The sequence below is a fragment of the Egretta garzetta genome, unplaced genomic scaffold (genome assembly GCF_000687185.1).
Source record: "Egretta garzetta isolate BGI_Z169 unplaced genomic scaffold, ASM68718v1 scaffold172, whole genome shotgun sequence".
In the NCBI taxonomy this organism is placed as follows: Eukaryota; Metazoa; Chordata; class Aves; order Pelecaniformes; family Ardeidae; genus Egretta; species Egretta garzetta.
The window spans coordinates 4,891,087-4,915,874 of record NW_009258951.1 but is presented as its reverse complement, the minus strand read 5'-3'; positions in this window follow the sequence as shown (position 1 = coordinate 4,915,874).

Genomic DNA, 24,788 nt, shown 5'->3' with positions numbered 1-24,788 from the left:
GAAGAATACATTGGTTTTATTACAAAACTAAACGGCAAGTTAAAATAAAGTCCACCTAGTTTCTAAAGGACAAATATTTGAGACATGCCATCGAATGCAAAGCTGATTTGGCAAGGCAAGTAGACACTGAGGTTCAATATATACTAAGGCAAATGTGCAAAGTTTAATACAGTTAAAGCAAGGAAAAAGGAAAGTCTCTTGAAAAAAAAACAAAACCAAAGATACCTATGCATTGATTGTAGATTTACTAGATGTAGTTCACACTAATTCATGCACAACCCTATCAATATAGGGAAACACTGAGGAAAAGTAAACCCTGAAACACAACCAGGCAGTAATGTGAGCAGATGGATTTCTGTCACTGAATGTTTCTGTAAGATTGATTTCATTCTGTGAGGATTTGCAGTAAGCAAATTATTACAAGTGCTTGATAAAAATCTAACCAGTTATGAAGTTTTGAAGCAAAAGCCATTAATACAGGAAAGATTTGATTAAAATCTAAAGAGAAACAACATTTGAGAACATTACAATCATAGAAATCAAAATGTGAAAGAAGCATGTCACAAAACATCATGGAAAAGGGGGAAGTCTTCCATCTGGATTTTCTTCTTCAGAATCAATACTCCAAAACTCTTGGAGAACAAATCCAGTGATCTGGGTTAAGGTGCGGGATGGTCAAGGGAGCAAATATGTACACAAAGCAAAACTGCTAGCCGGCTTAGAAAGAAAACTGTGTGGTCACAACCTTTCTAACAGCCTTCGCTCCTACCAGTGCCAAAATAAATGTTGACCACAGTTGAGCAGAAGTGATCCTAACAACCCTGCAGACACATGACTGCAGTATTTTAGCATAAGCTCTGCAGTTGCTAGCCCATCCCGCCAAATACCTGCTCTTTGAGCAGCAGCCACAGTCAGACTCCTGTTAGCCAAGGACCATTCCTTCTCTTTCGGCATTCAGTAATCAGAGTTCACCCTTGCATATGAGCAAGCAGGGAAGAAAAAAAAAGTAATCCCTAAGTCTGTGATTAATTTATGATCTGCAGCATGAGACTTGCTTATGCTAGCTTGCATAATTAGAAGTAGTGTTATTGGTTGTAAGGAGCTGGGTTTAGATTCCAGCAATGCCCAGGAGCCACAGCAGGACTGCCCATACGGCGTTGGATCTCAGCCCCAGAGCTATCACTGAGTCCAACAGGCACAGGATGATCTCGGCTGTCTGCTTCCATAAGGGCAAAAACCACTGTGCTAAATGCTTCTCAGTGTGCTTTAAGCAGAGAGATACTAAACATTAAAGCAAATACCAGTGTTACAAAACATTAAGGTAGCATAAATAAGCCCCTTATTATTGCAAGGGCATATTAACCATTCGCCTCTCACCCAACAATTTTCAATATCATCTTTCTGCCTCCTTTCCATAAGGACAGCTGCTCTGTCTAACATAGGCTACCCAATTCCTCCTTCAACTAGCCTCATGTTGAATTCACACTTGCTGAAGCTCTACGAGCGTAACATATAGGTGTATTTGGAGATTCTATACAGTGCTATGCAAAGCTGGGAAGTAAACTGTAGGGCTGTATTACAGATTATTTCCCCGAATCTAAACTATTTGCATTATGTAGGCAAATCATCAGTACATACAACAGGACAAAGCAGAAAGACTTCCAGTCAAGTAATATTCCTCCATCACCACCCCCCAAGAAAAGCATCATAATACACACAGTTACCGGACTACTTGGAGAAACATGTTAAAGATTGTAAAGAGCTATCTACTCTGCTGAAAGAGTTTCACAAGGCAGGACATTTTAGCAGGTCTACTCCAGAAAAATAGATTCCTAAAGATCAATGGCAGCAAGATGCATCAACTCTTTATTGCTGGCAGGTTTTGAAACATTAAACCAAGGGCCTTAAATGAATATTGGTATATTCTTCAGAAATTGGAAATACTGAATACCGCTAATGTTCTTTCACAAGAAAGAGAAGCAAGTTATAAAAATAGTTAATACTGCAGTTCTTTAGCCTCTTTATCCATCTTATTTAGAAACTCTGAGGAGTGCTGCTATGCCACCAACAAAACTTATGATTTCCATGTTAACAAAGATCTCACCTCAACAATTGTGCTGACTCAGCTGTCGTGCCCTGTGATAAATGCTTGTGAGACACAGCAGGAAAAGTTATTATGAAAAGAAAGAAATGTTGGGTGACTCCCATCCATGTGGAATTTTAAAACCAAAAAACCCACAAGCTAGAGAAATTGGCAGCTGGCACTTTAGGTTGTCAGCTGCCAACGAACTGCATTGTCTTAATTGTTGGAAATGATTGATTATGCAGCTGAGCTACTGAGGTAGCTGAACAATTTCATGACAACACAAACAATGGTGGTGTCACTCATTCTCCTCCAGATACGTGGTCAGATGCAGAGAACAGTACTGTTTTGCCGTGCTAAATTACAGCATCTAGGAGAACAGCTATGGTTATTTTCCCTGTCCCTGAAGTTCAGTGGTTGCTGTTGCATCTATGTGGACACCTGTTGGCTGAAGCCTGTGCACGGTCAGCTTGGAAGTGCAAGGGAAAAAAAAACTTTTTATACAATATATACACACTCACAAAACCTCTTTGTTCTTTAGGCCTCATACCTCTTACCATAAGGATGCTCACAAAACCTCTTTGTTCTTTAGGCCTCATACTTTTCCTCTTACCATAAGGATTCTGCAGAACATTCAAAATGCTCTAGATAGCATCGATTAGGAAGGCAGGTCTTGCATCATGTTAAACAACATACAGAGGAATGGTTCCTTTTAGATTAAAGTAAGAGGGGTGTATTCTGTTTTCCTCAGAGAATTAACTTTGTTCAGATCAATAGGAATTTGGAGGATCTGATAATTAATAGGAAAGCAAACTGAACACCTTAATTTGATTATCTTTCAGTCTGTCAGGCATAAAAAGCATTGCCTATGACTGATTTTGTTTCCTTTTCAGACAAGTTAACTGCAAGTTCAACAGGAGTAAGTACTAACCCAATAATTTTGTCTTTTCAGGTTTTTTCTTTTTGTGGGTTTTTTTTTTTTTTTGGGGGGGGGGAGGGGGGGAGGAGGAAGGAGGTCCATGCCCCAGGGGTTTTGTGGTTTGGTTTATTTTTTTTTTCTTACATCCTGGTAAGCTTCATCTCAGCAGCCCAGAGGCAAAAACTTAATGAGCTGTTACAAAGCACAACCTCCAGACTATCAAATACAGAGAACAACATGGGATGGGAGGGGAAAAAAGAAAAAAAAAAAGTTTGCCACAGGCTCTTATGCAAGTCCCAATCCTAGAGGGTTGATTTTGGAGGATCTTCTGGTTCATCAACCAAACCTGACTCAGAGAGGCATACTGCTGGTTTGTTGTGGGGTTTTCCAGCTGCTACATTGTTTATAATTAGCAAATTTTTCATGCATCAGAACAAGGGCCTGATCCTTCAGGCTGTAAACACCAGCTGACAGACCAAGATAAGTCAGTCCGCTACAGGAAATACCTACAAACAGTACTGCATGCCTGTCCAATCGCTTCCTCTTCAAAAATCTCAATTTATTAGAAATGTTGCTAGGGCATATACAATTTTTGTGGTACCACCAGATGGTCCATTACAACTTAAGCCAGTAACAGCAAACATTTTTCTAAACATCAGAGGGGAGAAGTTTGGCACTGGGATGTTCAGCCAGAAAAAAAACTCCTCTGGGCTCAGCAGCCACAGACCAAGCTGAACTTCTGCTTTGAAGCCTACAAAGCTATAAGGTTGGTCCACCAGGACTTACAGGTAGCCTTAAGTAGTCTTATTCAGCCACTTCTGAGACCTAAAGAGTGGAAATTGTACTGGGAAGGAGTTGATTCTTCTAGTTTGCATTATATGCAAGATGCTGAAAGTTCCCAGGTGTAAAGGTCAGCATAGAAGAAAAATCAAAGCAGTGGTCTTACTGCTATAGGATGTTTCTCATGAAAAAGGATCCAGCAAGAGACCATGCTCCATCTTACTGTATCCACACAGGTTTTCTTCCACACCACACATCCTGCTTGTGTTTTTTTCTTGTTTACCCTTCACAACGCTGAGTAACGACAGCACACTGCACCACTCTGCCCTGGGCACTCACTCACAGGTAACGCATTTTACTACCAAGCAAGTGACCCACTCCCCTTCAGGTGATTAATGACCAGAATCAGTCATCAGGACAGTAAATTTTAGGAGACTTCACTATAACAGGATTTTGAGCTGAAAAGCAGGATGAATACAAAAGCAGCTGAAACCATGAAAATAGAGGTCTGAGAGAGACCTTACAGCCCCCTGCCATGTCAGCCAGCCACAGCCTCTTTCTCAAGGCCCCTTCCTATCATTTCTTTCAACCAAGGAAAGGCAAAATTTGATGGGAAACCACCCCAAGGCTCAAGGCAAAACTTGGAAGCCTCATTCCTACAGAGTTGCTTCCCAAAGCATAGGGGAAAGCAAACACCCAGATTCCACCCTGACACCAGTATAAGGCACAGCCTATGCTCACACACAGGCCCAGGAGGCTGCTGGATCTCAGATCATAGACATGGCTCATGAGTGCATATACATACATATATATATATATAGCCACTGCAAGCGAACTGTTAACCACTCTGTGTACATCATCTCTCCTACAGCAGCTTAACAGGAAGCAACAACCCAGGGGAACAAAATCCAGCCTCAATCTCCTATTCAATGAGAAGCTTATCACAACTCACTCTCCTTACCTTGAAAGCGACAACTGCTCCATTCCCAGAAACAGGCTAGCAGGAACACCCAAACTTCCCATACACTTCAGCCCATGGACTCCACACCAACAACAAATAACCATGCTTTATCCTCCACTGCCTCCACCCTTCCGTTTTTGATAAATCTCCTCCCCAGAGCCCCCCTCCCTCCCCAAGGTGCTCTGCTGGCAGCAGCTGTTCCAGGTCTGCAGCACAGCCACAGCTGAGAGAGAATGCAGATGGAATTCTTCCAGCTGTAGGCACTTCCAGGCATGTCCCTGCTAGCAGCCCTCTGCAAAGGGCAGAGAGTGAGCACCACCACACATCCCTCCTGGTGCTCTGCAGGGTGTATTTAAAAATAAATGGTTTGACTCTATTAGCTTGAATAAGAGTAAACAGTGCATTGCACCTCCCTAGGTTTTCTCAGGAGCTTAACTTCTATAAGCACAGTTGGGGTTAGTAAAGGCTTATTAGGTAGGTGTTACATCTTCATCGTAAAACTGCAGAGCACAGAGAAAGAAAAGTATATTTTTTAGCCCTATTTTTCAGTGGTTCCTTTTTTTCAGACAGCTGGCCCAGTCTTCATATCTTATTGCCTAAAGTCATTCACATAATGAATAAAGGATGCTTGGAAAGTAGAACTGAAAATAAGAAGCCATTTCTGAAAGTGCAGTTGTGTGTGATTTGCTAAAGGTCACACATCAGGAGAAAGAGCACAGGTCATTTTAGTTTGTCCTGGGACAGAGTTAATTTTCTTCCCAGTAGCTGGCACAGCGCTGTCTTTTGGATTTGGGATGAGAAGAATGTTGCTAACACCCTGATGGTTCAGTTGTGGCTGAGCAGGGCTTACACCAGGCAAGGACTTTCAGCTTCCCTTGCTCTGCCAGGGGCACAAGGGGCTGGGAGGGGGCACAGCCAGGACAGCTGACCCCAACTGGCCCAAGGGCTATTCCAGACCATATGGCGTCATGCCCAGTATATAAACTGGGGGGAGTTGGCTGGGGAGGGGAGAGTGATCACTGCTTGGGGATGGGATGGGCATTTGCCAGAGGGTGGTGAGCAATTGCATTGTGTGACTTCTTTTGTATATTCTGTATGTTGTATTACTATTATCATTATTACTATTGTTATTCTTTTCCTCTGCTGTTTTATTAAACTGTCTTTACCTCAACCCATGGGTTTTACCTTTTTTCTGATTCTCTCCCCCATCCCACTTGGGGCGGGGGTGGGGCAGAGAGCGAGCGGCTGTGTGGTGCTTGGTTGCTTGTCGGGTTAAACCACAACAATTTCCCAGCCCTCTGCTTTAATGCTCAGTGACAGGTGAGTGGTTTACCCAGAGAATGTGGTTTAACCCAAAATGTAGTTATATTTAGATGCTGTATCTTTACCTAGAGTAATGGCATGCATACCCAGTGCTGACAAGGTCAGGTGACCTCGCTAGCTTCCTCCAGCTGATTTCAACTTCGCAAGGTTTTTAGTAAGAACATTAGCATTTTTTTTACTCTGTTACATAGTGTATATTTATTTCTTCATATAATATAACTAGGATATTGACACAGTCCAGGGAATTATCAAGCAAACACAGCAATGTTCAAAACCTACAGATTAAAAACAGTTTGTTCCATTAAAGAATCTTTCTCAATAGAAGCTAAAACTCCTCTCATCTTAAGTGTTGGTGGTTCAATTGAGCCAAAGTATGTTCCATTCTCTCTTGCTTTGACCAAATTTAACGCTTTCCTTCAATCCACACACAGTTTTTAAGAGCGTAGTCAACCACAGCTCTGATTAGTGGAACCTTTCTGAAAATATTCACTAGAAGTATTTGACACATTATAATAGGCTGTGGGGTTTTCACATTCAGGTCAATAAAGAATATGATCATCACCAAAAAGTGACTTAGGGGACTATTACTAAGATGAAGAACTTCAGCTGTAGAGATCAGTTCTGCCTGAGCAATAAGACTGAATGTTATGGAAAGAAACTATTGGCAGCTTTACGACCATAATTAATTTCTAAGAGTACCTTTTCTGGGAGAAGTGTTGGTTGTGTTTTAACCTGATACTTCAGAGCTAATTCCCATTTCATGAATGCCGGGCAGCTGCTGGAAGACCTGGATGGCTTTGGATAACCTGAACAGTGAAGGAAGCAACCACAGGGAACAAAGTAACTCAATATGGCCTGAACTCGGACAGTGAAGGACAATCACATGCTGCCTAAAAACAAAACAGACAAAACTGAAGACCAGCAAAGACCAAATTCTGAATAATATGCAGGCTATTTTTAGCAAATTCCCTGGCAGAGTACTTTATAACGTGAAATCGCGTAGTCTATTTTATAAAAACACCAGTAACAACTTGCATGTAGCTAGGTCTTCTGTTAAGTGCATCGCTACGTAGACAATAAATAAGGATTTGATGTTTTTGTTCTGGTTGTGGTGAATCAGAAGGGCTATGAAAGTCTCACCAAAACTTTAGTACGTTTAAAATGTTTAGCACAAAGTCATGAAGACACCAGCTTAGCTCTGGAAGCCATGTAGCTGTGCACTGCAGCATTGTGCCCAAGTGGAATAACCAGGGAAAAAATAATAATATACTTAAATAAACATAATTCATCACATTGTGTGTATCTTGAAGCTCCAAAAACTAAAGTAAAACCCAGATGCGTACAGTAATAACTCATGTTGGTGTATATTTGCATGGAATTTTTTCTTTGCTCCATCTGGCTTTACAGAATTTACTTAATTAACCAGAAGAGTTCATTTGGGACGTTAAGCCTTACAGTTGGTGACATCAAGACACAGAGTGATTTAGCTACTCTGAAAACAAGTCAAAACAAAGTTAAAATTTCCGAAGGCGTAGTTTTTGGCTCAGCTCACTGGTCCTTCACCTTTTCCCATCACCCACAGCACTGCCCCCAGCATCCCATCAGCGGGAGCTTTCCATGTGCCCTCGAGACACTTGACATCAAGTCCAAAGAAATGCTGGAAAGCAGATACGTGGCATTTAAAAAGAAAAGAGTGGTTTTCAGCAATTTTCATGTCAGCAGACAACTTCTCCGTTCTCAGACTATTACAGGACTTTGGCTCGTAGATTGTGAACTAATGGATGGGAATGAATACCCAATTGCTTGCTGTGTGGATGCCAGCATCTGGGAAAAGACACAGCACTACAACACTCACTACCCGTATGTACAGTTATTCCATTTAATAGTTATTTGATCGCGTCCATCTAGTTATCACCGCCATCAGAGGAATATCTCAGTCACCACAATGCTGGTTGGAAGTTTCACTGTATCAGCTTGTCTCATGATATCCACACAAGATACCCGTTTGAACTTCAGATAGCAGAAAGCTCTCTTACCTATGTCCTTGTTGACCTGATAGGAAAAACCAAACACCATCCTAATGTAGATTATTTACATACAGTGGCTCATCTCTGTAAATTTATTTGGCAACAAGAATGTTAAGCTACTTTTAGAGCAAAATAGTACATAAAATAATTATGAAAATGGACCATAATCATCATCATCTATTTATTTTCTGTTTGCTTTATGATCCACATATTTTTTTATTCCTTTTTTTTGGAAAGGTGATTGCCATTCCATTTATACTCTTATAATCTCTTTAGAACATCTCACAGCAGGTTTCTGTTATGAGTTTGTTCTTGTCTTTTGTTCAAGAAAGATGAGGAACTCCTAGAAAGAGTCCAGAGGAGAGCAACTAGGATGATAAAGGGACTGGAGCATCTCCTCTATGAGGAAAGGCTGAGAGAGTTGGGCTTGTTCAGCCTGAAGAAGAGAAGACTGAGAGGGGACCTCATTAATATGTACAAATATCTTAAGGGTGGGTGTCACGAGGACGGAGCCAGACTCTTCTCAGTGGTGCCCAGCGACAGGACAAGGGGCAATGGGCACAAACTGAAACATAAGAGGTTTCAGTTGAATATGAGGAAAAACTTCTTTACTCTGAGGGTGACAGAGCACTGGCACAGGCTGCCCAGGGGGGCTGTGGAGTCTCCTTGTCTGGAGATATTCAAAGCCCTCCTGGATGAAGTCCTGTGTAACATGCTCTAGGGGAACCTGCCTTAGCAGGGGGGTTGGACGAGATGATCTCCTGAGGTCCCTTCCAACCCTTGACATTCTGTGATTCTGTGTGAGTTGAGTTCATTACATCAATGTAATTTGTTCTTGGACTCTTCATTTGGCTGTTTGTTGATATGCTACTAACAGCTATTTTAGGTTCTGATAACTGCAGCCTTGAAGAACCATGATCCTGTTCTTAGGTAAAGAAGGGCATTCATAAATCCTCTTGACAGAAATTAATGCAGGATTTGGAAGACTCAGGATCAGACCATGAAATACCATGGGAGACATCTTTCATTCCCAAAATTTTACAGATACTTCTTTTCTGGTTAGCCCTGTGCCTCAATGGTGTCCCACAGGTTGTTTGTCAAGCAACTCCCATTAAAGACAAGCATTTAAAGACAAGGGGCTGCTACCACCTTGCAGTATAGGCTCAAATATACGGTAATGAATGTCATCTTCTGTGAAATCAAGCCTCTTCCTTGGGAATAGATCCTGCATTTAGCTATTCAAACCTGGCAGCCCATACTTCTGCCTAAAAGACTTCCCATTTGCATAGACAAGGAGCATATATAGAGTCCTACAATAGTCCTGGAGTTCTAGTTAAAAAAAAAAGGTGAGTTTTTTTTATTATTTTTTCTCCCTCTTTGAGTTTTGCTCTATACAGTATGTTCTTAAAATGTCATTATTTATTTTTGTTCCCTTGTACTGAACATCTCACATTTCTTTTATTGATCAACACTTCTGTTCAGCCTCACACTGGACATCTTTTCCTCTCTAGTTAATGTGTCTCATTTACTGAGGTCCCCAGTTTCAAACCATTGCCAAATACATAACCAGATAGTTGCTTCCTTAAATAACACCCTTGTGAAAAATAAATAAATAAATAAATAAATATAAATTTACTCTTACAAACACAATTTCCATGGAGGGCACATTGAGTCTGTTGTACAATACACGACCTAAGCTCTTGCCTGCAGATTGCAAAGGTCTTGTGGTCACTGTTAGTCACGCACAAGCTGGAAGGGCTGATTTCTCTCCCAGACCCAGGAGTAGATTGCGGCTGTTGATAACTTTTGACTGAGCCAGAGCTGGAAGGCGTGCTTTATCTCCCCCCTCAGCTACGCTTTTTCAGATCCTTCCTTTTTTATTGTCATGCAGGGAAGTCAAACTCCTGTGAAACTGCAAACTGTTTCCATGGAGATGATTAATATGTTCATAAATCCACAATAATTCATTCACTGCAGGACCACAGCGGATGAAACCTTGGTTGTGAAAAAAAGAAATGCCTTTAAAACTAGATTTTTTTTTCTTTTTAATAGTAATCTAAATAATGAAATAAAACAATTAAAAGCAAGTGAAGGGCAAATGAACATGTATTTTACATTATTGTGTCTCCTGTATGGTGTTCAAGTATTATCCCAAGTGGTGTCCTAAGGTACTTTTGGTTGGTAGACTTAGGAAATGCTAAGGAGTACCTAGTCATCAAACCTTTCAATATCTAAAAGGTGAAACAAGTTTATTCAATGATAATTAAGTCACATAGATGGTGTATTCCTGTTATTTATATAGTTTCACCATGTGATAGGCACTTTCAGGCGATAGTATACAATAATCACCATTCAAGGTCAGTATTGCATCTTAAATAACAGCACAGGTATGACAAGAATCATCTGCTATATTCTGAAACTGCAGTATCTCAGAGGGTAACACGTGGCAGTTCTTGGCAAACAGTGACTTTTGATGGACACCAGTGCAGACAATCATATCCTTAGCCAATATTGAGCCTTTCCAAAGAGTTTAATGGAAACTGGAGCAGTTGTCAATCATTTCGAACAGTTCTATTTTTAAATTAAGTCACATTTTTACCTAAGAGTCAAACACAAATATATATAAGAAATTAATTGTATTGAATTTTCACTGTATTTGACCCAAAATTAATAAAAAACTGTTAACAGGAACGCATAGAAAGCCAATGGTCATTTTAACACATAGCCATTAAAGAGGAAAGAGCTCTATAATGCCTCTAAGAGCTTTCACACAAACTATACCTTTTTTACTGCATCTCCCATTAATGACTATTTTTTCTACCAAAGCTGTGTTTATAAAATTCAGCTAACCATCCTGGAATGTGATAGACAAGCAGAGCTTTTCCACTTTCTTAATATAGCCCTCTTAGCTAATGTCAGTGCTGTAAAGACTCACTTCAAAGCAAATGAGGAGAGATGAAGGGCTAGATCTGGAAGATGAAAATACTCATTCCAAACTAGACTCTCCAAAGAAGCAGAAGCAATTAATTTTAATTAGATTAATTAAAAGTAATTTGAAATTCAAAATTTTGCCATGCAGTTCTGTCACCCTGATTCATCATGACTAGTTACCTGGTTTTACTCCAGTTAATCTCAGTGGTTTCAAGTGCTTTGGCAAAGATGAAAAACTCGGGACTAAAATGGCAGAAAATGAAGTCATTTGGGCATATGATTTTCTAGATGACAAACAGCGTCACAGTATGACCTCACACACATCCATTTTCCTCTCAGGGTCTGCAAAAACAAATTGTCGTGCCTCACCATGGAAGGTTCAATGGAGACACTCCATTAAGGCCAGTATAAGGAAATCACCATTCCCTATCAGAAGGCAAGACCAGAACCAACACTTCAGACATTCTGGTGCCAGCTGTAAATCCTTTGGCTTTCTGCAAGTCTGAAAGATTTTTGGAAAGGTCTGGCCCTAAGTTTACAAACTAGAGCCCATAGAGGAGAGCTATGAGGAACATGGTAAACATTCTGTCAGTGTGTTTTCTACATTATAATATATGGTTCTGGAAGTCCAAGGAGTGGTTGACAAAGCCTACAGAAAGTCTGCCATTCAACTTCTATAGGAGGAACGTCTACATAAATTTTCAAGTAATACTGACACTACTACATATAGCTGCAGCGGTGCATGATTTCACTCCCATTTGATCAAATGGAGATTTTTACAAAGGTAAAAGCAGTCTGGAGTTGTAGGTGCATATATAAAAATATTTTTCTAGTATATGGGCAATGTAATCAAACTGAAATATATTCCTATTTGAAACTTTCATCTGTTTCTTTCAAATAACTGATTTTGTGAGAGGTCAAAGCATACAGGCAGCAGGCAGAGTTTGCACCTAGCAAACTTCTTCCTAGCACTGAAAGCAGGGTTTCTATTTCCAAATCTGTTTTAATGTTCCTATATAGCATTCGTAGCACTGACATATAGCTGCCTGTTAACATGTACTGCAGAGATTCAGGGAATAGCTGGTGAAGAGAGGAATAAATTCAACAGCGCCTCAAAGTCAGAGAGGGTAACAGATGCACTGGCTCCAGCACTCATCCTGCTGCAGTGGACCAGGGCCAGGGAGACTCCTGCTCTGCCCGTGTATGTTCAACCATGAGGTTTGGATCAGTCCCCAAAATGCAACTGCTGCTCCTGGCTAGCCAAAAAAATAAAAATCCAAACCCCGAGCACCAAATGTAGCTAAATGCTGCAATGGGCAACCCATCTGCAGAGCACACAGCGAGCTGGCTGTGCCACTTCTCCTGCTTCGGGAACAGGGAGCAACCTGGAAACAAGAGTTTACAAAACACAGACCAAAGGGATTTGCGCCTATGCCACGCTGATTTATGAGCATTCCATATCTACTGTACCTACAGGCAAATGGGGGTTCTGGATGCACAGAAGTTGGAAGTAAGGTACAATGGAGATGATTTATGTAATACTATACATTTCTCTTTTTCTTCTGCTTTGAATTTGCCCACGTGGAACTTTACCCTCGGTTCAGCCTGTCAAATTTCTTATTTTAGCTTTTCCTATACCTAAAAGATATGGGGGAATCTGTCCTTTATCCTAGGGTCACATTCCTAAAAACTTACATTTAGGTGTGGCACTGGGTGATGAGGATATACTCATTAATAACCAGCCCTTATTAAGAAACATTAAAACTGTTCAGGACCTTTTAATACCCAGCTTGCGACTGACTCTGGGAAGTCCCTTAGCTCCGGACCTCATGGTATTTAGGGCTACGGCTCGGCTGCGGCACAGGGCAGGTAGCAAGGCCACAGGCACCGTGAGCTTTAACCACAAATGGAAATCCAATTCTTGGCAGTGCTCAGCTGCTGTGGGGTCAGGACCACATAACTACCTCAACGAGTCAATAGCACTGAATTAATAGAAATAAGTGCTACTTCTGTTAGTAATTGTTTCAGGTTCGGGCCTGGGTTATCTACTGCTGTGAGAAAAAAAAAAAGCAGGACTTTGAGCTGCTGAAGCCAGTTAGCTAGCTGCTCACTGAAGTAGTGCAGGCTTTGAAAAACTTTGTCCTAGGCTAGATTACTTCTTACTTTTACAGCTCTGTGTTTTTCTCAGTGAGCTGGGGCTCCAGCTCCTGGGATGTTTTGTAATTCAGTCTACTAGGCAGGTTTTTAAGATTTCCTGGTTCTGCCTAAATCTGTCTTCTAATTTGGGTTTTGGTTGGTTTGGTTTTCCCCTGCTTGTATTAAAGGCTAGCATGTAGGTAACAACCCAACTCAGCTTTAATGGCCTGTAAAGTTTGGCTTTACTGAAGAAAGACAATAACACTGTTTAACCCTTTCAGTTAAAAAAAAAAAAAAAAAAAAAGGACATCTGATTGACTGCTTTGCCTTTAGCTTCTAAGAAATGAAGATTTGGTTTAAAAGCCTCAAAACAGCTTAATTTCTGCTGCAATAATGTGTTATTTGTTCGTTGATCACCAAATCAGTTTACCATCATTACTTTCCTAACGTGTTTCTAGGCTTCCTCCAGAGTCCATCAAGTTTAATGAGGTGTTAGAAATTTTGAGGATGCAACAATTTTCAATCTTCTGCAAGGCACAATATCCACAGAGTTTTTATATATTACAGGTCCTTCCTCCTGTGGAAAGAGCCGATAAATATCACTAACAACCAGAAGGTCCTCTGCTTTCCACATCCCAAGGAAAGCCAGAAAGAATGGTCTGGCTTGGCTTCAGAGGGCTTGGGAGGAAAATCTTCTTATGTACTTTCAGCCCCATAGCTCAGGGCAAGACAGACTCCAGCCCTGAGCTCAGAAGAAACTTCATTCAATAATTTCAGGCCATCAGATACTCTAAAAAGACCTAGATATATAAAATCCTGACTTCCCCCAAAGCTGCCTGTGATCCAAGGGAAGCAGAGAAATGTCCTTTCCAGTCCATAGCGGTTATTATGCACAGCAGCCCCCCTGCCCAAAAGGGGGGGTCATTTCTGAAGGACTCTCCACATAAGGTTTGTCTGACCCATACAGGGCTGAATTCCCTGCTTAAGTTTCTCATAAAATCTTAATAAAACTCATGACGGAAACAAAAAAAGAGCAAGTCTTAAGTATTTTTAAAAAAATAAAAATCAATAAATCTCATTCAAAGTAATTTTATACCTCCTTTCTAGTCCTGTTTCATTTAGCTGGATGGTATCTGTGAGCCTGCTGCAAAGTAAAGTACTTTTAGCAATGGACAAAATGAAATTCATACTTTTCTATTAGTACCTTCAGTATTTTGTGAGCTGTGGAGAATCTGTTATCGAGAGAGAGAAAGAATTTTAGGTCTAATTACCTCCACCAAGAGGAAAATGGGCCCCTAGGGATATGAACCAAAGCAAACAGCAAATACATTTATTATTACATATCATCCACTAATATCACCAGCACAATGAGATTTGGTCCATGATGACATAATCTAATTTCAAACATGCCTGAGTGCCTAGAAAAGGCAGTTCTTGTCAAACTATGCAGCAGCTTTTAAAACATATTTACTGATAGGGACAAACTGTCTGTGTATAAAACAAGGAGCTTGTAGTCTGCTGCTTCTTACATATTTTATTTATAGACTCCCCAATTTGCCAGTTAACCACACAATCTGTCTTAGAAATGTAGGCAGTTTAATAAAACTGCTGTTCTCTCATAGTTCATTTTGCTTGCTAAAATTCCTTGAATTGCACAAAGGTCCCTTCAGCTCACAAAATTGGACGTTTCGTGATTTATTATGACAAGGACTACATACTGTTCACCTAAAATGTGCAGAGAAAATAATTGTTATTCATTTTTATGATTTAATTTTTTTCTCCTCTCTTTAAGTGCTATCGCCTTATGTGTTTTAAAAATAAGTAATTTTAGTAATGGAAAGACTGATGATCTCCTGTCCAAGGGCTGATATTGAAATACGCTTAAAGTTCACAAGTTCCACGGAGACCAAAGGGAATTAAGGGTATCTGTCAGCCCTAGATCTGGGGCCTGGGTCTGATGTAATTACCCTCTCTGATGGCTTTTAAAAGACTAAACGAGACTGCGCCAAAAATACTATCTTTTTAATCAATGTTTCTCAGGTTTTAATGCAGTTGTGCATACTCTCCCTTCTGTACTGATAAGGAAGGGAATGAAGACACTATTTAACAGTGGCAGCACTTACTGTACCACCAGGAGTCATTGAGGTCCCACAGCTACTGCAGCAGATTAAATTAAATCAAAGGAAAAGATTGACGCTCAAATTGTAAAACAAATTCATTCTGCTGTCAGAAGCAGTGAGAGGACCATGATTACCAGGAGTGGGTTTCTAATTTCTGCTTCCATCCCCAAAGCTTTATAGTCCAATCCTAGACGTGGTTATTTTTTCTCTGAAAATTCCCAGCAACTGCATAGCTCTGCAAAAGATGGATGAGTTGCCTGTATCGAAGTCCAGGAAAAATTTGACCTGTAAAAAATGTGCCTTTGGTTTTATTTTTTTCTACAAATCTTTACAGAATATTTGGATTGGCACAAAATTGGCAGTTCAACAGAAAGCCAAAATAGCATATGAGGGGCTGAGCTGGGTCTCAGACACCCCAGGCCAGCCCAGAATAAAAATATGATGGCTACATCATGCACTATATGAAATGACTACAGAGAAAAGCCATTCACATAAATCTACTGGATGTGATTTATTATTATTTGAAGGTTTTATTCAGGTTGGCAAAGCCATCCTTTGTAGAAAATTGTATATTGGATTCCTCATCAGAATAAGTTACACAATATTCTGTGCCTGGGTTTCCTAAAAGGAATCCTGAATATTGATAAAGAGTGTCAATATCTAAGAATGCAAGAAGATTTCTAATTCAGTTTGATGGTTTTGACATTTGAGATTATGTCCTTATTGCATGGTGCTCTTGTTTTTACTGGTATGCCTCACAAACATCCAATTTTCAGTCGTACTGTTAATAATGGGAACTACAGCAATGAAGATGAGGCAAGAATTTAGTTTCATCAGTAAGTCTGCCTAAGACTATGCGAATCAATAAAAGTGGGTGTAAGTCTGTTTTAATAAAAAATATAAATGATAAAGTATATATAAGTAAAATAATATAAAGTATAAATATGAGACAATATTCTTTCTTGGGTAAAAGCACTGGTGAGACCTCACCTGGAGTACTGTGTCCAGTTCTAGGCCCCCCAGTTCAAAAAATATGAAGAACTCTTGGAGAGAGTCCAGAGGAGAGCAACAAGGTTGATGAGAGGACTGGAGCATCTCCCCTATGAGGAAAAACTGAGGGAGTTGGGCTTGTTTAACCTGAAGAAGAGAAGACTGAGAGGGGATCTCATTAATATGTACAAATATCTCAAGGGTGGATGTCACAAGGACAGAGCCAGACTCTTCTCAGTGGTGCCCAGCGACTGGACAAGGGGCAATGGGCACAAACTGAAACATAAGAGGTTTCAGTTGAATATGAGGAAAAACTTCTTTATTCTGAGGGTGACGGAGCACTGGCACAGGCTGCCCAGGGAGGTTGTGGAGTCTCCTTCTCTGGAGATATTCAAAGCCCGCCTGGATGAAGTCCTGTGTAACATGCTCTAGGGGAACCTGCTTTAGCAGGGGGGTTGGACTGGGTGATCTCCCGAGGTCCCTTCCAACCCTTGCCATTCTGTGATTCAAAATATTTTAATTATTAGGTTAGGCTAGATATAAGGAAAAAATTCTTTACAATGAGGGTGGTAAACCACTGGAACAGGTTGCCCAGAGAGGTAGTGGAGGCCCCATCCCTGGAAACATTCAAGGCCAGGTTGGATGGGGCTCTGAGCAACCTGATCTAGTTGGCGGTGTCCCTGCTGACTGCAGGGGGGTTGGACTGGGTGATCTCCCGAGGTCCCTTCCAACCCTTGCCATTCTGTGATTCAAAATATTTTAATTATAACTAGCAAAAAATGTTGCAATGGAAGAGAAGACAAGGTCAAGAAAGTAAGAGACTTTCAACACCAATGTATCTTAAAAAAAAATAATCACCAAACTGAGTCAATTAGTAGTATCCATGCCATTCATATTAATTAAAAAATGCTTATCACCAGATTATATTGCTTGTTTGTACCATCCTTACTTCGTTAGTGCTAATTGGAAATAATTACAACTGATATGTGAAATATTTAATTAAAAGATATATCTGCTTCTATTGTCATGTTTCTGGACCACCGAGTTCAGCGTTGTCAGGACTACTACGCTGCTATCTCTGGACCTTTTGTAAGACTTCATGATATCTCTGTCTTTTCTCGTTATAAGCCAGAGTCTTATTAATCAGGAAGAAATCTAAATCTTAGTCTTTACCTTCCCCTTCAGGAAACCAATCCTCTGAGAGAATTAATGTGTTCTTACCCAGATTCCTGTAGAGTTGAGATGCAGACAGTTGCTCAGGCATCCTGCTCCCTGCAGCAGGCTCCTTCTCTTCCATTTGAAGTCTTCAACCAGGTTCAATCAAATTTCACAGAATAGAAGACATCATTGCTTTCCTCCAGGTTTCACTAAACTTCATGTTTGGGTAGAAGAAAGGACATTGGTGTCCTCCCTCCTGAGGGCTCTTCCACTTGGGCCGAGTTTGCATGCCCTCCCTGAGCACGACTGGCACCCAGGGACAGCAATCCCATGCAGAAGTCTCTTGCTCACACTGCCTTGGCAAAATGGATTACCATTTTTTTCTTTGCCAAATACTAGTATTTTTAAGACAGACTGGAAATATTCATAAGTATTTTAATAAAAACATTGTTGCCCGATTGCACAGCCCAGGAGAGCCGGTGTGACCAAGGAGAGAGGCATTTTGGACGTCTCCGCAGTCAAGATCCTCTCCTTGAGGTGCAAGGCCAAGTCAGGTGCCCTGGCAGCTAATGCCTCCAGACCTCTGAATCACAGAACTTTCAAGATTCATAACAGCCTTACCCAGAACCACAGGAGGGAAAGCAAAAATGATGGTTCAAAAGTCACGCTCTACTATTTTACAGCTCTCTTTTCCCCTCGGTACTGTGAAGTACTGACAGAAACAGTGAAAAATAGGTTCTGCTCCATTAACTCCCCAATCACTGCTGTACTTCGCTTGCTATCAGCAAATGTCTGCTGTAAACGGTGGTAGGGCTGCCAAGGGTAAGGACAGCAACATGATATAGGTGCTGCCCCGCGCCCATCAGCACAGGAGGCCCTTGCCACACAGCCCTGGTGTGGTGAAGCCTCCATCAGTCTGGAGCTGCACATCTGTCTGCACAGGACGGCAACAGGAGCCCAAATGAGAAAAGCCACCCGAGTTCACAAGCTTTGTGAATTACATTTGCTTGATTAAAAGGCTCATTGTAGGCAAGGAACTGCTGTTTTCTGTCCTAATGTCCCACATATTATTTTATACTAACGCAATCTAGTGATTACCATATCTGTGCTCCCATCTCCCCCGTAACCAGCAGCATTAGTTATACTGGCTATATTTTGAAAGGTGCACTTGGAGCCAGATTCTTTTCATTGCGTTACAGCACCAATGACATCATACAAAATTATTTCTTTCTGTCAAAGCCATACAGCCATACAATGTAGCCTGGTCACAGGGCAGTACCAGGCTTCAGCTTCTCTCAGCCTCAAAATGAATAGTCTGATTTATCAACTGCAGCATACCCAAGCTCAGCCCTTTACAGACTGGTGAGGGTAAACTGCCTTTTATAATCTCATAAACTGGGAGGCTGAAATTATCACAGCAGTTGTCAAGTGTTTTATATAGATTAAATCTCATCTATGATAGACTGGTAGCAAAGCTGAGTGTTCGTTTATGAGAAAAGAGCAACCATAAAGAAAGAATTCGCTTCCCTCGCTCTTCCCAAACCTTGTTTGAGAACTCTTCCTGGCAGTCCTACAACAACAACAACAACAAAACCCAACCAAACCAAACATAAAAACACCAAAAATGAATGGTTTCTTCCTGATTTTGTCCTTCTTTACCAGATACTGTGCTCCAGGGAGCACCATCTTCTGCCAAATAAAAATGGCTTCAGATGGGACTGGGAATAGTTTTCAGTGAGAGAAATGCACATTCATTAATGGTGTAGCCCTGAGACTGAATCTTTTCACTTTGGCTAAAGGGTGGGGTGGAGCTTTAGGGGTTTTCTTAAACCCACATTTTTTTAAATAAATTGATCATGGGAAAATCAATTTTAGGGCACAGAATACCATTGGGACCACAGAACTTGGTTGCGGGGGGGAGGGGGGAGGAACCTGGGAATAGCCTTGTGGCCTGCATGCTAAAGAGTCAACCTCACAAAAGGTGCCAAAAGTCTTGTTGGCCAACCTTTTGCTTTGATCCAGCTCACTTCACATAGGGAATTACCTTTATTTATTCATATAATTACTTGGGTAAGAATTAGGAATTAGACTTCTATCACTATCTGAATAAATGCATTGGCAATTGGGGCAAGTCCAGCATCCAGCTGAAGACAAGGGAGTACTCTCCAGCTTGAATACTCCATCATATGGTGGAGATCAATAAAGGGGCTTGCAATTAACATAAGGTACTTAAAGTACATTAAACCCCCTCCCCAAACTCACAGGATATTTTTTAGTGGAACATTATGGTTAGGTATTTTTTGTTAAAGGACTGGGAAAAAGTCAAGTAGCCCAGATCCGTATCCCTCAGAAATGATTTAATGGCGGATATTCCCAGCAGATGCTGAATGTAGCTTTTCCAGAGATAATGAAAGAAAACTAATAAAAGCAAAGCTTTAAAGGTGAGAAAAACAGACCTCCAAAACTCCATTCTCAATATACTTACCCCGTAACATAACTTCTTGAAATCAAAGAAACTGTGACTTTTTTGACAGAATTGACACCAGCCATCCATAAATTCATGCAAAAAAAGTCACTTTTCCCAGTAAGTTCACATGTGGTTTACTTTTCCTTCATGTTAACTTTGAAATAAACCTTACTCCTGCATCTAGCCAAAGCCTTTGCTCTGACATTGCCTTGAGATGCTCTGGCTGTTAGTAATAATAAGGACAAGTGAGAAATTATTAAAAGAGATTTATTGAAAGTGACTGAATGCTCCAGGGTACCATGGTAGGAGGTTCAATCCTCAGAACAATTTTATACAGCATATTGAGGCTGTTTAGACTTTCAACTTAAAAATTTTAAAGTTTCTCCTGATTCAGAGCTACTTTGACACAGCTTCAAAGCAGATCCATCTCAAAGCGGTGTTGAAGGAAAAATGGAAGTATTTTACAATGACAGCTCTAATATCCAAAATGAACCTAAAAGTTGTCAAATAAATTAATAGTGATCTAGCAATTCTGGTAGTGAACCTTCTAACGTACAAATGGCCTTGGGTTTTTAGCCTACTTTTTTGGTACAGTGTATTCGCAGATGAATTTAGAAAATGCTCACTTGTGCTACCAGTCTGTCTAGCACTGGACCGTAACTGAACCCACTCAGTATCAGCTAACTGCAGCGTTACATGCTAAATCCCTTTAACAATCTGAATCCAACTTATTTAATTTTACCAAAGGCAATGAGTTTGTGACTAAACAGTATCTGCATTCACCAAGACACACTTATTTCATTTTGGTTTTTCAAGTGTTTGCTTTAAAATTCCTTCTGACACGCAAGCAAGTTCTAGAATGGCACTGAAAGCCAAAAGATAAAGTGCTAATAATGGTATAAGACACTGCAAGAGTATGAGATTTAGTAGGAGAACTGTGTAATGAGCTGTAGTGTAGAGAGAAAATTCACCTGTGCCTGGGGTCTGCCCGGTGGTCCTGGCTCCTGCAGGAATCTCATCTGCTCCGGTTGTTCTGACAACTTGCTTGCTCCGAGGGGAGAGGGGAAAGAGAAAGCCTTCATTCATAGAGGAAAATCTGTGCACCTCATAGACAATATTTTTTTCTTCCAGAAGTGAGGAATAGAAATTGAGTGACAGTATAATGTTTTTAACATTATTTACTTTGATAACATAAAAAGGTAATGGTTCATAAAATGGTACAAATTTAGTGGCATAATAAGGAGATGGAATTCGACTGAATTTCTTAAAAAGAAAAAAGATGACAGCAGAAAAGAGCTGTAGAAAAGTTTAACATTTCATAATTTTTGTTTTATTTTGTTTTAGATCAGACAAACTGTTGTGCTCATATTGTGAATTTTCATTTCAGGCAGTGATGTCCTCAGAGGGGAAAAAAAAAATAATTTCAGAACAGAACTATCCAGGCATCCCTTTCAATAATGATAAACTGGAATTTTTTTCTCATATTCTTTTTTTCCTGCAAAACCATATTTCAGCTCAATCAACATATTATTTTTGAGGTTTGCCAGTCAATCAGCAAAAATATATTTTTTCCTATCAATAAGACAGATTCTGACCCATCTCAAACAAGCTGCATGTAATGAAAAATTGAGTCTATGTTGATTTGATTCTATTTGGTCTTTTTCTATTTTTCAAAGGCTATTTTCTTTGTTATCACTCTCAGAAAAGTAAAATTTTAAAGTAAGGTTGTTTTTCTTTTTTCCCCCTGTTTGTTTTGCTCTAAATTATGCTTTTACCCCTGTTTCAATCTAGCTAATCTGGGCATGTGTCTGGTTTTCCTGGCATTTTATTCACCCCCAGTGATACATGACCCTTCTTCTGGCTGATCATTTTTTGCCTTCTCAACAGTTTGTTTCCTCAATGTATTTTCAAAATGCTTGCCTACCAAAGGTTATAAGGAAAAGCTAACATATACCTCTTTAGAGTTTCCATAGGATCATGTGGAGTTTAAAGCAGAAAGAAATGTGATCTCTGTGAGCCTTAAAATAAAAATACAAAAAAATCAAATGCCATCCCTCGTATGAGCCTGAGGCACTCAGCACAGGCTGAGTGTGACTGTCCCTAGGCAGGATGGGCTGGGAGAGGTGATGTCCCTCTCTTGCTAAACTTCTCCAGGAAAGACTTCTGTGGACTATATTGAACACTGGATCTGGCAACAAGCAGTTTCACCCACCACAACAGAAAAATAAATTTTATTTTGCAAACTCACTCAAAGTCAGCATATCAGAACCTGACCACATTCTTTTTCTCCTCAAAGTGTTTCTGGGTTACTGCTCTGAATTGATTTCCGTTACAAAAGAAAGACCACTCTTGTCTCACTTTTCTTTACATAAGCAGTACTCCACTCTATCACTTCAATTATGTTGAACAAAATCCATTGATTCCTCCCTTTTTTTTGTGTAGACCACTAATTAATAAAATCTAAATAAAATAAAATCACACCTCTTAATCTGTCCTTTCATGAAAATAGCACTGTAGAAAGAAAATAGCTATAATAAGAGTAGTTCGAGAGATTAAATCATGTATGGTTTCTATCTACACTTGAAAAAAGAAGATTTTTTTGTCAAAGTTCAATCTTCAGAAATAGCCATATAATTTTTATTTGGGAGGGAGGAGGAGGCAGGTACTACTTTGGCCTTTCTTTCCCCTCCTACTTCCTCCTCTTTTCCCACAAATCCCCCAAGGGACCCCTTCAACAAAGGCTGGGATTGTGGGATACTATGTGGAAGCAGGTCCTGTTTCCAGGCTGATGAGATCCAAAGTACTGGGCAGTTAAAAAGTCCCACTGATGGTTTGCAGTCACAACCAGATTCATTGCTTGTATTGGGTTACTGTGGTTTGGGGGCTGCTGCCTTGGAATGAACAGCAATGTGTGTGTTTGAGGAGCATCACAGAAAAGTGCATCCATACGATATTACATCAGATTAGAAATTTGCCTCCAGTCTAAATAAATCAATACATTATGTATCAATTCATATTTTACAAGGTATTATTTTTTTCCATCAAGGAAAATCACCAACAGACGCTGTCTTTGTTTGCTGCTTAGTTACCTCAGAGACTCTGTGCAGCCCAGTACAGCCCCAGCAGCACTCACGGTGGGAGAAATACGCCTACCATGAAGGAATTCTAAGTTCCTGAGGAGACTTGTGCCACTCCTGCAGACCGAGCAAATTTGGCTTGCTGCAGGGCTGCAATATGGCCCGTGCTTCACAAGAGCATCCAGCTCTGTGCATAAGTCTCACAAAATAAGTGTATTATAAGTATGAACTCCCTGCAAAAATGCCAAGTGAATTTGCAGAATCTCCCAAGCCTAAATGGTAAATGGATGGGGTATTCAAGGGATAATCTTCTTCCCCAAAAGCTGCACCTGACCTTCTGCTCTAAATTACAGTTCTTGCATGATGCACGCAGTGGTAAGGATGGAGATCCAGTGCTGCATGTGGAAAATAGAATATCACTGCCTTAGCAGTAGCTAGGTGGAGCACTTGTCATTTTTTAATTTGTTGTGTGCTGTGTGCTATAATTTCCTGCCATTGAGCAACTTTCAGGGGTTTGTTTTTCAGGGTTTTTGCTTTGGGACATGTGGATGATAAACTTGAAAGCCAACAAGCAGATGGGGGTAATCCTTTGCATTCATTCAACTATAGAAGGACCACTTATGTTTGGACAGCTGGGAGCTACTTTAAGAGAGTTTGATTTGCAAAATACAGAGCAGGTTCAGTATCGCTTTGGCTACACAATTTCAACGTTTTGCAAATGCATCACTAGTGATGGGATTTTGCAATCAACGTTGACTGCATTGGTTTTTAACTGAATGATTACAAACCCAGGGTTTTGTGCTTGGGTGGAGTGAAACCTTTTCACTAATTTATGACAGAGAAGGATGAACAGCATCGCGAACTGGTAGGGGATGCAGTAGCATGGATCTGCCCAAGTGAGTATTTTTTTTTTTTTTTTTTCAATTTAAAAGAAAAGTATTTCTTTTGCTTAGTTTGAAAGGGGAAATGTTTAGTACACATCTTAGGGCCTAGATGTGCCAATAAAAATAGCTGATAATGTTATTTGTAATACTGTGGCCTCAGCCACAGCTGGGTAGAAGCAGAGAGAATCAGATTTCCCTGCTGAGAGTGCGTACAGCAGGGACAGAGACCTGATAGAAAAAGGTTTTCAATTATTTGAAAGAAAAATTCATTAGGTCTATGGGGTTAAACATGTTCAGAAGCATCTACCACTAGATAGATGCTCACGCGTGGTTGCAAAGGACACAGCCACTGCAGCTGCAGGTCAGGCGTCAGCTGGGATTATCCATTCCCTTTTACGGGAGCTGTGCACTTTGTTCCTCCCTCATTTACAGCAGGAGAGCGCAAGTATAACACCACACCACGCTGGAAGGAGAAATGCAAAAGTCAGAAAAACTTACCTTTGTAGGAATGAAAAGAATGTCACAACTGGGAAGAAAAATCCAGAGAATCTGCAAAGCAATGGGAATTACATATTCAGAAAGCAAAGCACATCTGTCTTTCCTGATATGACTGGTCCCAAGCAGACAGTGAGGAATGACAGTGAGAATGGGTGTGATTCCAAAGGAAAACACTCCTTTGGTCCCATCACTGGCGGGCAAGGAGGGAAGAAGCAGGGGGACAGCACACCATTGGGGATGCAAAACAAAATGCAAGAAAAATTCTTAATCATAGCCAAGTTTATACCAATGGCTTGGCTGGGCATACTTTCAGTACAGTAGAGAAATGCAGGTGTCCTCCTGGGCTTTTTGTTGCCTCTCTTATGTAGACTTTAATTCCTGATCAAAGTTTACAACCTTAAACATGAAGGTAAAATGCATAAGGGTGTTGGAAA